Source organism: Coenobita brevimanus, chromosome 74, assembly GCF_032717465.1.
Source record: "Coenobita brevimanus isolate Jiangsu-jjx chromosome 74, ASM3271746v2, whole genome shotgun sequence".
Lineage (NCBI taxonomy): Eukaryota > Metazoa > Arthropoda > Malacostraca > Decapoda > Coenobitidae > Coenobita > Coenobita brevimanus.
Genome location: NC_137027.1, coordinates 19,187,708 through 19,204,294, shown reverse-complemented (window position 1 = coordinate 19,204,294; position 16,587 = coordinate 19,187,708).

Below are 16,587 nucleotides of genomic sequence, written 5' to 3'. Positions count from 1 at the left end.
GCTGGGTTCCCTAGTTTCTTCCTCTTTTCAATGACAAAGGGGCAACAGTCCGTTTCACGAGGACAATGCCCATGTATGACATACCATCTTTTCACCTCTGGCTTAACAGCCTTGGTCCTTTGCTGTGGAGAACTAGTAGCTGTATCTCTCCAGCCTGAAGTTTGCAAGGCTTTGCTAGCTTCTGCATAGCATATGCCTGCCTTCGCCAAAGCCTGACTTTCAGTACAGTTAGGATGCTGCTGTACTATATCAGTAGCCAGATTAGGTACAGGTATCTGCCACAAAGGAGGAGGGTTAGTCTGACCTTGCACGCCCATATTGTTAGTCATGCCCCAGGTATTTGGATAAGGGCCCTGGATTTGCATGCCAATATTAGTATTCATGCCCCATTGATTAGGATTCTGGGTTTGCATGCCAATACCATCTGTGTTTATACCCCATTCATTTGAAGAAAGAACAGAAAATAAATTCTGTCCAGAACCTTGTGGTGTACTAAAAATATCTGAAATATACACAGGTATGTGAGTGGTTGTAGTACTATCACTAATGACTGGATTTTGCATATCCTGAGTGACCAAAGGTACTGTTGTAGTCTCAGCTTTCACAGTCTCCTCACTAGGATTACCCTCATTAGCAAGACGAGTGGCCATTTTGGATCTAACTGATTGCTCTGGGACTGTTGAATAAGTATGACCAGAACGCAAATGTAAAACGTTCAAATCCTCATCCAGTCCTTCAGAAATATCCTCATCACCTTGATCCTCAATATGTCCTTCACTCATTTAATATGTCTGAGCACTTTTATTTGATGTATCAACCCACTCATAAAATTCTGAGTCTAGTGGGATTGGCTAATCCCTATTTCCCTAATTCTACGTCCCCACTTCACTGTATCCATCTAACCTTGTCAGTAATATTCCCCTCCCAGTTACAGGAAGATAAACTGACATAAAAAAGGGATAGTTATGGTAAGTGACAGAGAACGGAACACATATAAAATACACAGAAAGTATATTTATTTCAAGGGAATTCTGAGAAACCTTTATTTCCACTCATCAACTAACTAACGTGTGTTGATTCAAGTGTGTGTGTGTGTGGATTAATGCATGGACACTACCTCGATGAAAGTCCAGGATGATGTTCCACATTCCACATTCCACACTCCACCAGACTCCTCGAACCATACGCAACAGCCCGCTCGCTATGGGAGTTAGCAAGCGACTGGTCGTCCTGCACCACGCCAGGCCCGCCGCTTTCGGTCTCCCTCGGCTCGGTTCGGCCGTCTGCGCCAGTTGCTAGAAGTCGCTAGTTGATCCACTCCTCACCGCACTGGCTTGAACTCTCCTTATCTCGCCTCTCACACACGAGAGCGAGATTCTTGCCAGTTTGCGTTTGAAGATGGAGATATCTCGCACACCACAGGGCGAGATAACTGCCAGTTTGTGCTTAAGATAGGAATCTCGCACTGGCAGAATAATGGGAGGAATTAATATTCAGCACTCCAGTTTATCTGCTCCACTTAACTCACTAGTAATTAGTCCCCTTACAATAGTAGAATAAGATTTTCTGTTTCACCTTCAGGAACGAGCGATTGCAAGGGTTACTGGTTCACAGCATAATCCCTTTAGCACGTATCGTATCCCAGCACTGAACACCAATTTAATGTATCGGTACACGGTTAGCACTAAATATCGTACCACCGCTAGCACCAATAAAATGTATCGTCGCACTACTGGCCAACAATTTAATGTAGCCGTTATGGAGTAGCAGTTGACTGCATATTAAGTGTTCTGCTGTTATAGTATAACTAGACCACCGTGTTGGATCGACGACACTGTCTGTAGTACACGTCAGCCACTCGCCGTCACTGCCCGACACTTCCCACCAAAGGTCCTCTGCCACGAGAAGGTGGAAGCTGGTCTGTTATTAAGTGGTAGCGTAAGGTGACAGAAATGAGCAGATTAAATCTCTCTTTATTGGGTACAGAATAATATAACTGCGACCTGAGAGATATGTAGGAGCGACACCACCTCCCTTTATAACTGTAAAGCGATCTCTGACGCTGAACAGTCACCGAGCGGACAGGGCGCGGTGCTGAGGTCAGCTAAAAGGTGAGGTGCCGAGCATTACATATACTCTGGGCTTATGCAAAAAGTAGAGATAAATGACAGCTCTACTAGCACATTATACACCTCTATAAAATGGTATTAAGTACATTCACATATACCAACATAATAAATGGTTCCCCAGGACTTTACACTTACGCACAATTCAGATATCTTTTCACTTCTAACCTTCTTTTTATAATTGAAACAGGGTGGCCCTTGTGGTCTGCCATCCACCTTCTTCCTATACCACAGCTAACAGCGAAATGATATTTGGTTGTTCATCATTCACACTTCATTACACACTGTTAATTATGACTAAACAGCTTTAAAAATTATTATGTAAAATGTGTGATACTACAACTTCATATGGAAAAAGATGTTGACACCAGAACAAGGGAGAGGGAGGGGGGATAAACAGATAGATATAAATAGAAACATATAGGTAAATAGATGGATACACAGGTAGATATAGGTACAGAAAAGCATACGTGTACATGGATAAATATAGACTGATAGATACATAGGCTACAGACATTGATAAATATATACATACAGACAGACAGACGGGCAGATAGATATAGATAGGTATGTTGATAGATATACTGGGCAAATAGATAAAAACAGATTCAACCATTAACATATTGACCGTCTGAGAGATAGATAGAAGAGAGAGAGAGAGAGAGAGAGAGAGAGAGAGAGAGAGAGAGAGAGAGAGAGAGAGAGAGAGAGAGAGAGAATTGTTTGTGTGTGTGTGTGTTTTACCTGGGAACTGGCTGCTTGGGAAAATGGAGTAGGTGGATGGATAGATAAACAGGAAAGTACGTAAGTGCATATACAAAGAGGTGAGGTACTGTAAACAGATAGATAGATACACACACACATATATATATATATATATATATATATATATATATATTGTTACGGAACAGAGAAAGATAATGTACACTTTAAGTGAGAATACTAAAAATCACTACTGTCCCGTAAAGTTCCAGGTTCAAAACAAAAGAGTTACCGTACCGGGTAGGTAAAATTACAAGTTAAAGTTTAATGCTCAAACTAACAACAAAACATTCAGGACTCATAAGGATAATGTAATGGCAAAAAACAGGTTAAATATATGGTTAACTGCAATAGCCTCTATTAACACGAAATTAGCAAGAGTATATTTATCTAAGTCAGCCCTGATAAAATGAAAATACACTGGGTAATGCTCAGTTAATGCAAGATAAATTATTACACATACAAAATATGATCAAAAATGACTGACATCAAAAACTTTACAGTAATTGCAAAAACCTTACCAGGCCCAAGAATTAACCATATGCTACACAGCACAAGAACAAAATGCAACAACACTTATACTCAAATTACACAGCTGCTAGATGGTTGGAGACTTCCTGAGAAACTCACAATAATAATAACTGTACAGGGGAGGACAGAGATGTGAACAAAATGAGGAGTAGATCTAAGTGGCAATGATGCAGAGACTGAGCTCATTATATAGGGACCAGCAGAGCTTGATACAACTTGTAAGAAGGACGCGCAAATGAAGCCATGGGGACAAAGAGCTGAAAATCCTGCTCTGAACAACAGAAAGGACGACTTACTCTACTATAACGGTAGAAGGGGGACTGAGGCAGAACACGCTCGTGATCAAACATGCAGCATACTGTGCGTTAAAATTACACAAAGGATGATGAAATCATAGGCTATGTAACACCTCCCCACAAAGAAAAAGAAATTTACAAAGGAAATTTCTTATTACTCTAAAACAATCTGTCTAAAGTCTAGATAAGCAATCTGCAATAACATTTTCTTTCCCCTTGACATGTTGTATGTCTAATGAATACTCCTGAAGAAGTAGACTCCATCTTGTCAATCTCTGATTTTTATCTTTAAACTTACTAAGGAATGTCAGTGGGTTATGATCGGTATAAATGACTATGGGGTCAAAACCAGAACACAATTAAAATGAAAAATGCTGTAAACCCAAAATCAAGGCCAAAAGCTCTTTCTCAATAGTTGAGTAGTTCTTTTGAGGTGGAGTGAACTTCTTACTGTAATAAGATACAGGATGTTCAATACCCTGATCATCCTCTTGCAGCAAAACAGCCCCAGCTCCTGTATCACTTGCATCAACAGACATTTTAAAAGGCTTAGCAAAATTTGGAGTAGCGAGCACTGGCTGACTTAATAGGATAGCTTTAAGTTTGCAGAAAGAGGATTCACAGTTATCGGTCCAGACAAATTTAACTCCCTTTTTCAGTAGGTCTGTAAGTGGTGATACAAGAATTGAAAAGTTAGGAACAAATCTCCTGTAATAACCTACCATTCCCAAAAATCTTTGTAGCTCTTTCCTACTTTTAGGTCTGAGAAGATCACTTATAACCTGAACCTTAGCTGCTGGTGGTGCAACATGTTCATCACCAATTACATACCCAAGGTACTGAACTTTAGCTTGACCAAACTCACACTTTGATAAATTAGCTACAAGATTAGCATGAACCAAACGCTCAAGAAATTTACTGACATGGCATAGGTGATCTTTCCAGTTGTCACTGAAGATTAATACATCAATATAAACAACACACCCTGCCAAACCCTCTGTTACAACATTCATGAGCTTCTGAAAAGTGGCTGGTGCATTCTTCATACCATATGGCATTACCGAACATGCAAAAGTCTTACCTAGTGTTACAAAACATGAGATCTCCCTAGTACGTTCAGTCATAGGTACTTGCCAGTATCCCTTTAACAAATCAAACTTACTTATGTACCTAGCCTTTCCGATCTTGTCTATGCAATCTTCCACGCGAGGGAGAGGGTAAGTGTCTGTTTTGGTTATCTGATTAACACGTCTGTAGTCGATGCAAAGCCGCTGTGACCCACCTGGCTTAGGGACTAGAGTGACAGGAGAACTCCACTCGCTCTGACAGGGCTCAATCATCTTGTGGTCCAACAGGCAGCCAAGCTCCTTCTCGATGAGAGGAACTTTCACTGGGTTCACACGGTAAGGAGGCAGTTTAATTGGCTTTGCGTCTCCAACATCGACATCATGCATCAACACAGTAGTTCTTCCTGGAGTGGCACGGAACACTTGCGGGTACTCCTGCAGTAATGCCGAAAACTCCTGCCTTTCCTCGGGAGGTAGATGAGAAAGCTTAGTCTGGAGATCATTCATGATATCAGGATTCTTCCCTAAACTATCACTCAGGCTCATACTGCATGGGAGAGCTTCACTTGCAGACTCGGGTGGAACAGCTACAGTGCAGACTGGATTATTTTCGTCCCGCCTGTGATATAACTTTAGCATGTTGATGTGACAAAGTTGCTTGTTCTTTCTACGATCTGGTGTGGCGATGACATAGTTGACATCACTGAGTTTCTTCTTCACGAAATAAGGACCACTAAACTTGGCTTGAAGAGGTTGCCCATGCACCGGTAGCAGAACCAAAACCTGATCTCCTGGCTGAAAGTGGCGTAACCTGGACTTCTTATCATACCAAGTTTTCATCTTCTCCTGAGCAGCTCCTAAATTCTCTCTCGCCAGCTGTAAAGCAGTGGACAACCGTTCTTTGAACTTCATCACATACTCCAGCAGGTTGACGTCATCTTCCTCCGACAGCCAGCATTCCTTGAGTAGCTTAAGGGGTCCTCTTACTTCATGGCCAAACAGTAGTTCAAAAGGTGAGAAGCCCAGTGATTCATTTGGTGATTCTCTTGCGGCAAATACAACGAATGGAAGACCTTTGTCCCAGTCTTTCGGATGTTCCAAACAGTATTTCTTGAGCATCGATTTGAGTGTTTGATGATATCTCTCCAACGCTCCTTGGGTCTGGGGATGGTAAGCTGAAGACGTGATCTGGGTGATGCCCAACTCTTTCAGAGACTGCTTGAAAACATTTGACATGAAACTACTTCCCCGGTCTGACTGTACCTCCTTGGGCAGATCAAACTTTGTGAAGAACCCTAGCATTTCCTTAACCACGTTCTTTGCTGAGATATTTCTAAGTGGAATGGCTTCAGGATAACGAGTAGCCATATCAATCAGGGTCAATACATAAGAAAATCCTGAAGTCTTAGGAAGAGGGCCCACAATATCCACCAACACACGGGTGAAAGGCGCCTCAAAAGGAGGAATGGGAACTAGAGGTGCAACCTTTTCGGTCTGATTACACTTCCCCACAACTTGACAGGTGTGACAAGACTTACAATACCAAGAAATATCCCTGAAGATACCTGGCCAGTAGAAGTGTTTCAAAATGCGTGCCACAGTCTTCCTCACTCCAAGGTGTCCTGCCAAACTAGAATCATGAGCCACTCTAATGATATCCTGCCTACAAACATGAGGGATGACAACTTGATGTACAACCTCCCATTCACAGTCGGCTGATACTGTTGGGGGTCTCCACTTCCTCATAACCACTCCTGACTTTATATAATAACAAGTAGAAGCACCGGCTGACTCTTCCTCACTGCAAGCAGAGTTAGCTAGACCTTTCAACTCAGGGTCAGCAACCTGCAACTCAACCAACTCTTGACGAGACAAATTATCAACACTACGTGGTACTGCCTCATCTGGTGAGTGGTCCAAATTAGCAAGAAAAGTGTCAGCTAGGATAACATCATCATCATCATTATCCTCTAAATCACCAGTAACTTTAGACTTAGCCCTAGTGACAGCACATGCAGGGAACACATCAGGGACATCACAATCCTGGGTCGCAGCCACTGGCTCACTAGACAGCTGAGGAGCTGGACACACTTGACTTCCACCAATATCATTTCCAAGTAAGAAAGTTACACCTGACATTGGGAGTGTCTCAACCAACCCAACCATAACGGAACCATTAACAAAACCAGACTCTAAATTCACTCTCCACAGAGGGACAGAGAAGTAATTATTCCCTACACCTTGTAAAATTACCGTGTCATCAGAGGAATTAACATTAGAGCCTAGAACACTGGTCAACATAAGGGATTGGCAAGCACCTGTATCACGATATATTTGAACTGATTTCCTGTCATTACTGTCCAGAGGACTGACAAAACCATCAGACAGGAAATTAGCACATGAACTCTTGAGAGTGTCACCCATGTTACTGCTCAAAAGAGGAGCTCCATCATGAGAATTTAAGTTACCCCTCAAAGCAGGTTCAGTTAACTCAGTTAAAGAATTCTGGGAACTCTCAAGAGTGGACACTAGACCAATTGACTGAATATTTAAAGACTCCTTTTTGTTCACATCACGCTGTCTCCTGAAACATTTCTTCGTAGTATGACCAAGCTTACTACAGTAAGTACATTTACTTTTCTGAAATCTAGAGGTGAAGCTGGTATTTACTTCCTGAGAAACATCATCTTTATTCTCTTTCCTGTTACCTGTACTCTGAGTAGAGGCAACGTACTTACTCTCAGCTTTCCCTTTTTCTTTAGAATATCTCTTGTGATTGAGAACATATTCATCAGCTAAAACTGCAGCATCAGACAAATTATCTATTCTTCTCTCATCAAGATATAGGCTTACATCTTTATAAATACACCTCTTGAAGTCCTCCAGCAAAGTCATCTGCTTAAATTTACCAAAATCAGAATCCACATTCTTAGAATTTAACCACTGCTCTAACAGATCTTCTTTGATTTTTGCATACTCAACATGGGATTGCTTATCTTGCTTGTAAGTTGTCCTAAATTTTACTCTATAGGCTTCAGGAACAAGCTCATAGGCCTTAAGAATCAAGCTCTTAACTACATCATAATTATCAGATTGATCCTGAGGCAAAGATGCATAAGTTACTTGAGCTTTACCGGTGAGAACAGTTTGAAGGAGTACTGGCCAATACTTTTTTGGCCAATTAAAACCTGTAGCTACCCTCTCAAACAACTGAAAATACTTTGTTAAATCAGATCATTAAAAGGAGGGACAAGTTTAACATTTTTAGCCACATCAAAATCATTAGAGCTAGATGATCCAGTTCCACCTTGTTTCATGCGATACTCATGGTCTGCCTGAATCCTAGCTAGTTCAATTTGTGCCTGAACCTGTATCTGTGCCTCCTGAATCCGAGCCTGAGATTCAGCCTCCTTAGCATTTGCTTGAAATTCAGCCTCCTGAATACAAGCCTGAGACTCAGCCTCCTTAGCCTGAGACTCAGCCTCCTTAGCACGTGCTTGAAATTCAGCCTCCTTAACACGAGCCTCCTGCAGGGCTAGCTGTAACTTAGCTAATTCAATCTGCGTTTGCTCATTTGGAGGAGTTACATTAAACAAGCTTTTATTAATCATGCCAACAATTTGATCTTTAGAATGATGAGAGCGAACAGCAATTCCCAATTGTTGAGCAACAAGCTTAAGTTCATTCTTTGTTCTGTTTTCTACATCACACACTGTTTGCACATTTGACAAAAAATCTTTGGCTTCATCAAGTGTAGTAATAGTAGACATCATGAATAAGTAACAGTCACAAAATATCAAGCAATATCCTTTTGACAATATCCTGAATATCCTGATATGAGGTCGCCAAATTTACGTTATGGAACAGAGAAAGATAATGTACACTTTAAGTGAGAATACTAAAAATCACTACTGTCCCGTAAAGTTCCAGGTTCAAAACAAAAGAGTTAGGTAAAATTACAAGTTAAAGTTTAATGCTCAAACTAACAACAAAACATTCAGGACTCATAAGGATAATGTAATGGCAAAAAACAGGTTAAATATATGGTTAACAGCAATAGCCTCTATTAACACGAAATTAGCAAGAGTAAATTTATCTAAGTCAGCCCTGATAAAATGAAAATACACTGGGTAATGCTCAGTTAATGCAAGATAAATTATTACACATACAAAATATGATCAAAAATGACTGACATCAAAAACTTTACATTAATTACAAAAACCTCACTAGGCCTAAGAATTAACCCTATGCTACACAGCACAAGAAAAAATGCAACAACAGTTATACTCAAATTACACAGCTGCTAGATGGTTGGAGACTTCCTGAGAAACTCACAATAATAATAACTGTACAGGGGAGGACAGAGATGTGAACAAAATGAGGAGTAGATCTAAGTGGCAATGATGCAGAGACTGAGCTCATTATATAGGGACCAGCAGAGCTTGATACAACTTGTAAGAAGGACGCGCAAATGAAGCCATGGGGACAAAGAGCTGAAAATCCTGCTCTGAACAACAGAAAGGACGACTTACTCTACTATAACGGTAGAAGGGGGGGACTGAGGCAGAACACGCTCGTGATCAAACATGCAGCATACTGTGCGTTAAAATTACACAAAGGATGATGAAATCATAGGCTATGTAACAATATATATATATATATATATATATATATATATATATATATACATGAGACAGCCATAGATAGATACATACATACTGTACATAATACATACATACATGCATATAGGGTTGATACATGAGAGAGAGAGAGAGAGAGAGAGAGAGAGAGAGAGAGAGAGAGAGAGAGAGAGAGAGAGAGAGAAATACAAACATACAGATAAATAAATAGATACACAGATAGATACAGATACAGAAAAACATACGTGTAGATGGATAAGTATAGACTACATACGTGGATAAATATATACATATAGACAGAGAGACGGAATGATAGATAGATATAGATAGGTATGTTGATAGAGATACTGGAAAATAGATAAAAACTGATCCATCCATAAACAGACTGTCTGAGATAGAAGACAGATAGATGAATATGTGGATAGAGACAGGAAGTAGACAGCGGGACAGACAAAGGACAAAAATGAGGGAATAGAAAAATAGCAAAAACTTTCAAAAATGAGAGAGAGAGAGAGAGAGAGAGAGAGAGAGAGAGAGAGAGAGAGAGAGAGAGAGAGAGAGAGAGAGAGTTGTATTACAGTAACAGAGCCTACTGCAAAGATTATTTAGTACTACAGGAGTGGGGCAGGATCATGAAGCTCACATTGGTGTAAGTGCCATACATTTATTTCAGCTGCATTTCCTCCTCTGTTTAAACATTTATACACAGAAAGGACAGAGAAATGCATACATAATTTGATTTTACATTTACTGCTAAGCTCATAAATAAAAAGAAAAAAGCAAGCCTTTCTTTTTCATGTTCTTTGGTTTATTCCTTTGTTTGTTTATATTTCTTTATTTGCTTCACCTAAGTCTGCCAAAGTGACAATGAAAACAAGTCAAGGGTTTCGATGTCACTAATTTATTATATTTATAAACGCAAAATTAACGCTTTGTCAAGAGGCACTGGCATCAGCATCTAAAGGCATTAGTTATTAGAGCACTTTTATTGACTGGGCAGAGAAGGCTTCCCCGGTGCAAGTGTAGGTGAAATCTGTCATGGAAGTGAGAAATGCTTTGAAATTTTGATAAAAAGGAAGAATTTCTTAAAACATCAGCCAATGCCACCCGTTACTTCCACAGCTGTGTTACGCATCTCACACAGTGTTGCGATACAGAGAATACTTGATTGTCTAAACACCCATACGTTTGACACCGCCTGACGACAATCGTGTTCACAAATTACTAAAGCTGGTATCACAGTGCTACAGTGTTATTAGGGCACATCACATTAATAAAGCTGGTATCATAGTGCTACAGTGTTATTAGGGCACATCACGTTAAGGACTTTATCACAGAGGAAGCTATTGGTACAAAAGTAATAAAGCAGCCTGGAAGGATTACTGTATTTGAAAATCATTAGGAATGTCACGAATTTGCGCAAGCATATTTATAAATTCGTGACATTTTTCATCAGTGGGAAAGCCACGAATTCTGGTGGAGTTCCCATTGTGTATCGCTCAGTTCAACCGTCCTCGCGTTCACTCGGTTGGGGAGGTTTTCAGAACATTTTTCACTGTTTCATAAGTGATCATCCTTGTGGGCAACATTAGCACCTTCACTGAGTGATTTATTGTGAGTGTATATCGCTCACTTCCTTTCCATTGACCATTGGAGCAAACACGGCCGGCCCTCGCCCTCTTTCATAATTCGAACTTAGTCAGGCTTTGATCGTCGTGAGAGCAGGTTAGCCCAGCGTGGAGCAGTTCTACTGACCAGTATTTCTTTTCGTTTTTCCTAGGTTTAAGTTTAGCTTTTGAGTGAGCGAGTGAGTGTATTCTCCTTGTTATTTTGAATTCATTTTGAGACTCATGTAACGAAAAATTAATCCAGTGTAATCAATAAATTTTGTAGTTCTTTTCTTGGAGCTTAATGTAATTAAAATCGTGTTTTATTTCTCCACATTAAGCTTATTTTAGTTGCTGCTCCTAGTTGCACAAACGCTTGCATTATTCATAACTGGTACTCAGGCCAGTCCCTTTTGTATCAAGCTTGAATCCGTTGTGCCAGCCAGGAGTTAATGTACCGGCAAGAACCTGTTTATTACTGTTAGCTTTAGTTATTGATTGCCAGGAGTGGAGTCACTTTCTCGAGAGGCTAACAGTTCTACAAACAGCACTCGTGCGTAATTAGTCTCTGCTGTGTACTGTTGAGAAGGTTTATAAATTCTCATCCTTAGAGAATAGGCGAAGCAAGCTGACATAAAGTAAAACTTCCTGCTTAATTTCACAAGTCAATTCGTTGTCTCTATTTTCAAGCAACAATTTTGGCATTATTAATATTTAAATTCACATAATCCCGTGACATCTGGCGACCTCATTCCAGGATATTTACTCCTAGCTCTAAAGTTATTAACGAGATAATACTCACTCACTCGTACTTAGGTATTTATCATTAAAAGTCTATAGGCACTATCTTACTGGTGATTATTGATTCATTTCTATTAATTTTATGTAATAGTTTTCACAGTCACTTGTTTTTTTATTTTCTTTCCTTACCAGTTTAACTAGATAAAACTGGTCACCAATAACCTGTGCCTATATTCTTTTCTCTTGATTATTGGCATTTCTCTGCAAAATAGCAGTCAGTACTTAGTCTTCGGTTCACTCAGACTGAGTTAGCATCATGACTACTAATGTCTATGTACAGGAAGCTAAAGATATGGGGCTTAGCGACCCCGAAAAAGCCAGAGTATGTACTCTCTTGGTTTAGTTACGAGCAGCAATGTGAGAATGATGCTTGCAAAAAGCGTCGAATTCAACGTGAACACGAGCGAGAACAACACGAATACGACCAAAAACAACGCGAATACGAGCGAGAACAATGCGAGAGAGAACGTGAATACGAGCGAGAACAACGAGAACACGAACGTGCCGAGGGTGAGGCACGTGAAAAACATGAACTTGAGATGCTGAAGCTCAAACTAGACCCCTTGGCTTCAAACATATCTGGTGCAGCTGGCTCAAGCTCCACAAGCACTCTCCCTGCACATGTTCTGGCGATCCCACACATTAAGCTTCCTCCATACAAGGAAGGCGAGCGAATAGAACAAGTCATAGCTCGTTTCGAAGACATGGCTCACCTGTACCAGCTGGATGAGGCAGCTAAGTGGCTCCAGTTTCTTAGCTTGTTTGAGGGCCCTGCCCTCGATATTCTCCACAGAATTCGTGGAGACAATCTCACGTATAAGATGATGAAGGCCGTACTCGTCGAAGCGTACAGTCTCACAGTTTACGACGCCAAGAGTCAGTTTATAAGGGCGCGTTTACAAGAAAAAGAGACTGCCGTTCAGTTTCTTGATCAGCTTACTGCTTACTTAGATGAGTGGATGGAGAAAGATGAAACTCCTTCCACGCATGAGGGGATAATTGACCTTATGCTGTGCACGCAGCTAGAAAAGTTGTGGCCTGCTGAACTTATAGCTCAGCTTAAGATCTGCCAAGTAAGGGATGCCACACACACAGCATATGGTGGCCGTAAATCACACGCCTGCTGAGGAGATAATCCATCCATGTTACACAACTGAGTGGATGGATCCCTTGGCATCAGTGCAGCTGAGTTGATGGATCCCTAGGCATTAGTGCAGCTGAGTGGATGGATCCCTTGGCATCAGTGCAGCTGAGTGGATGGATCCCTTGGTATCAGTGCAGCTGAGTGGATGGATCCCTTTGCATCAGTGCAGATGAGTGGATGGATCCCTTGCCATCAGTGCAGCTGAGTGCATGGATCCATTAACGTCAGTGCAGCTGAGTGCATGGATCCATTAACGTCAGTGCAGCTGAGTGCATGGATCCATTGCCATCACTGCAGATGAGTGGATGGGTCTCTTGCCATCAGTGCAACTGAGTGGATGGATCCCAAGCTATCAGTGCAGCTGAATGGATGGATACCTTGCCATCAGTGCATCTGAGTGGATGGATTCCATGCCGTCAGTGCAGCTGAGCGGATGGATCCCTAGCCATTAATGCAGCTGAGTGGATGGATCCTTTGCCGACAGTGCCGCTGAGTGTGTGGATTCCTTGCCATCAGTGCTGCTGAGACACCACCTGCAGGCACTCATTGTAAGGCGTGCCAGAGTGAAAATAGGCGAACTTGAGTGCATTCTGAAACCCCAGTGACAAGCGACTTGGGCATTTGGTGGGGGAGGGAAGAGAGGGAGGAATGGTAGGAGAGGGAGGAAGGGGGCGGGGGGAAGAGGAGAGAAAGGATGGACAGGGCTTGCTGCACCCTTTGCACATGCCATATCCTTGACACACCCACCATGCCCATCGGGCACAAAGCACTGCAATCTATCACAGGGCACAAGGGTAGTAACTGAACCACCGGACAGTGCAATGGAATCTGCTTCACTGTCACTGAGGTCTTGAGGGTTGGCAGCAAAGACAGTAACAGCCACGAGCAACAGACAAACAGCTTGATCTCAGTCACGGTGTAGCTATCTAAGAAAGCTTGGGTGTAAAGGAACAAGGGGGACGAACACCCTGAATCCACCAGTCGGACCGGTGCGTGGAAAGCCGGTATTATATCCCTTTGGCTTCTAATATCTTTCAAACCGCACTCTTGTCTATTTATGTGAAAATTCTTCCTCTCTCTCTCTCTCTCTCTCTCTCTCTCTCTCTCTCTTTCACACTGCCTCCATAACTGCATCTCAGGTCCTTATATACCTGAGCCAACCCTTGACCTCTGACCCCAGCCTTATTTCTGACGACCGCTGCTGGTGTCAGACAAAGTCGCTATGCACAGCCAAAGTTTTTTAACCAAAAGGCATGAAATTGACTCAGTTATAGATGTTCACCCCAGCAAGGTTTGGGGAAGGGTGAAACCACTGAGGGTCATACCTCACGGGGGATAGGGCAGGCTTCGTGGCTTCCAGCGAGATTAAACATGGCCACAGTTTACAACCTATGAACACCTTTTTTTTTTTTTTTTTTTTTTTGCTCTAAGAAGAAGGAACAAAGGCCAAGAGCCTGCAAACCGTTCCCTCCATGAAGAAACGAGAATAATACAACAGAGAGACAAATTCAAGGTCCGTTCATTTCAGTCTGCATATTGTTAGGTGTTTATCCAGGCCACATATTAGGCAGGTGGGACCCCTCATGACCTCCCCTATGGGTGGGGTCCAGCCCCCAGGGGTTAGTGTGAGTTTTTACATAAGAGCATGATATTCTCCAAAATGGTAAACCAATACTTGGGCCACATTTTAAGCAACGTGAGACCCCCAACAAGGCAGTTCCCAGTGGTCGGGGGGGGGGGGGGGAGGTGCCTGACCAAAGCGTTTATGCACGCTCATGGTCTTTAATTTTGGAACACGAAATATTATATACTGGTAGACGATCACCCAGACAAGATTTGAGGCAGAGTGAGATCTTGAAGGCCATCCTCATGGGGACAAGTAAATAACTACATCTTTTCCCTTTATTTCAGGGTTGGGTGCGGCTATCAAAGGTGTCACTGATCTTTTTCCTTCCCAAATACTTCATTTCCTTTATTGCAAGGTTGGGTCCGGCTACTAAAGGTGTCAGTTGTCTTGTTCCTCCATAGGGATGAAGCATGTGGAGGGGATGCCAGACTGCCAGACCGCTCAGAAGGCAACGACGAAGATTTAGAAGAATAAGGATATGAAGAAGAAGAAGAAGAAGAGGGGAGGAGGAGGAGGAGGAGGAGGAAGGATAGATCAATTTACAGTTTCGTTAAGGCACGAGCTCGGCTCCAAACCTTCCTAAACTCGCCCTAGTCACGAAGAAGCTGCCTCGGACGGGCTCACGACGCGACGCAGGTCATGTGGTCAATAACGAACGCACATATATTCCTGCGATGTGGTTGGAAGGAGAGAGAAAAGGAAGAACGAAAAGAATGATGATGATGATGATGATGATGATGATGATGATGCCAGCAGCAGCAACAACAACAACAAGAAAAACAACAACAACAATAACAAGAATAATAATAAGGACAACAACAACAGCAACAACAACAACAACAACAATAATAATAATAATAATAATAATCTGTCTATTGCTATACGCCTTAATCACGTATGGGGTGGCCAGAAACAAATCGCCTCCATGTCGCCTTGTCCAACGTCATTTCACTGTCATGATCCCAGCTCACCCCCCCCTCTCTTTCATTTACCTCTCCACTCCATCCCTTCATCTCATCATCGGCCTCCCCCTCCCTCTCCCCCCTTCCACCTCACTCACATACACTTTCCTCGTCTGTCTTTTGCTCTTCATGTCCTCCACATGATCAAACCACGTCAGTGTGTTTCTCCTAACGCTTTCTATCACATCCACATTCACACCACAATGCTCCTTCACTTCCTTATTTGTCAGTCTGTCTCTCCATGTGACTCCACATGCTGCTCTCAAATAACTCATTTCCATTCCTCTCACTTGTGTCCCTCCCACAAGGTCGAAACTCCACTTCCATATGTAAGGGATGGTATCACAATACTGTCATGTAGCAACTTTTTCACCTCAATGTTCACTTCCCTGTTTCTTATCACTGCTTTCAAAGAACCAGTTATCCTTCATCCTTGTTGTACCCTTTCAAGCTCTTCACCTTCTAAACTTCTATCCTTACTAATCACACTACCCAAGTACTTAAATGCGCTCACATTTTCCATTTCCTCCTCATCCAACCTTATTATACATTCACTGACTTCATTTCTCTCAAAGACCATAACTTTAATCTTCCCTACATTTCACATTAGATTCCATTTCTCACACAATCTCAAATTTATTCACCAAGCCTTGCAGCTCCCCTGCGTCTTCCCTTAACGCTCGTATCATCAGCGAACAACAATACACACACACTGCCTTATTTCATTAGGGCCGCTACAACATCCACTGCCCTACGTTGTATCTCTTTTATAACCCCATCCAGATACAGATTGAACAACCATCGAGACATGACACATCCCTGTTTCAATCCAACCTTCAAACAGAAAACTTCACTCAGTTCACTGTCCACACGCACTGCAGCCTTAGCACCCTCATAAATACTCTTCATGGTATTCAGCAACTTCCCATATACTCCACATACTCTTAATACTTTCCACAGTTCATGTCTATCCACCCTGTCATATGCTTTCTCTAACTCCATGAAGGCTGCAGATAACTTCTTT